Genomic DNA, 982 nt, shown 5'->3' with positions numbered 1-982 from the left:
TAGTGACTTTGGTAGCAGATTATGGAGTGCCGCCGCGGGGCGGAAGCAGGCCCAGGTGCTCCAGGTGCAGGGCAGGGTGGGCCCCGTCGCAGCCGGTGAACGCTCAGCGGCTTCAGCTGCCCACTCCAGAAAGCCCAGGTAACTTGGCACACGCCCTCCTCAACCCCATCTCCTAGGACTTCCCTTCACTTTTGCTGCGCACCTGCTTGCCTTTGTCAAGGCCAACCCCCACCGGTAATGCCTACAGGGGAACCCCTCCACCAAGGCACCTCCCACAGCGCCCCCCGCCCCCGGGGTTAATCCCTTTCCCCCTCTCCCCCGCCGGATAGCTCCACAGTAGCGCCTGGAACGGAGCGGGCAGCCCGTGAGAACTTACTCCAGGAACCACCCCGCCGCCCACCCCCCGGCCCCTCGGCAGGGTCTGGCTCACAGTCGGCGTCCAGGTAGGACGGCGTCGACACCCACGACCCACCGTCCCCCAGCCCCGCCAAGAACGCCCGGGGTAGGAGCGCAGGGTCACGGGAGCGCGGGGCGGGCCTCTGGGACTCGCAACAGCTCCTTCGCCTTCCACCCGTCTTTGCGGCGGGCGGGACCAAAGGTTAGGGGCACGGGGTGCGGCTCGAGCTTCGGGCTCCCGGAGCTTGGTTAAGCGTTAACCGCGGGCTCCGAGCCAGGTCGCGGAGCTGCTGTGGGCACCGGGTTGCGCCCGGCACGCAGGGGCGGGTCCCCAAGCCGGGGCGGGACGGAGACGGGGAGGGGAGGGGAGGGGTCTGGGGGTAGGTGAGGGGAGAGTGGGGGAGGCTGGCTGGGCCTGGGCGGTGGGGGCAGTTCTGGGGCGCGGGGGCCGGGCCGGCTGCGCCGCCGGGGGACTGGACCCGCGCTCACCTTGCGCCCCGGGCCCGCCCTAACCTGGATTTCCGGGTGACGGGGGCGGGGCCGGGACGGGGGCGGGGCGGGGCGGGGCGGGGCGGGGCTCCCGCAG

Source organism: Camelus bactrianus, chromosome 6 (assembly GCF_048773025.1).
Source record: "Camelus bactrianus isolate YW-2024 breed Bactrian camel chromosome 6, ASM4877302v1, whole genome shotgun sequence".
Taxonomy (NCBI): Eukaryota; Metazoa; Chordata; class Mammalia; order Artiodactyla; family Camelidae; genus Camelus; species Camelus bactrianus.
This window is presented reverse-complemented; position numbering follows the sequence as displayed.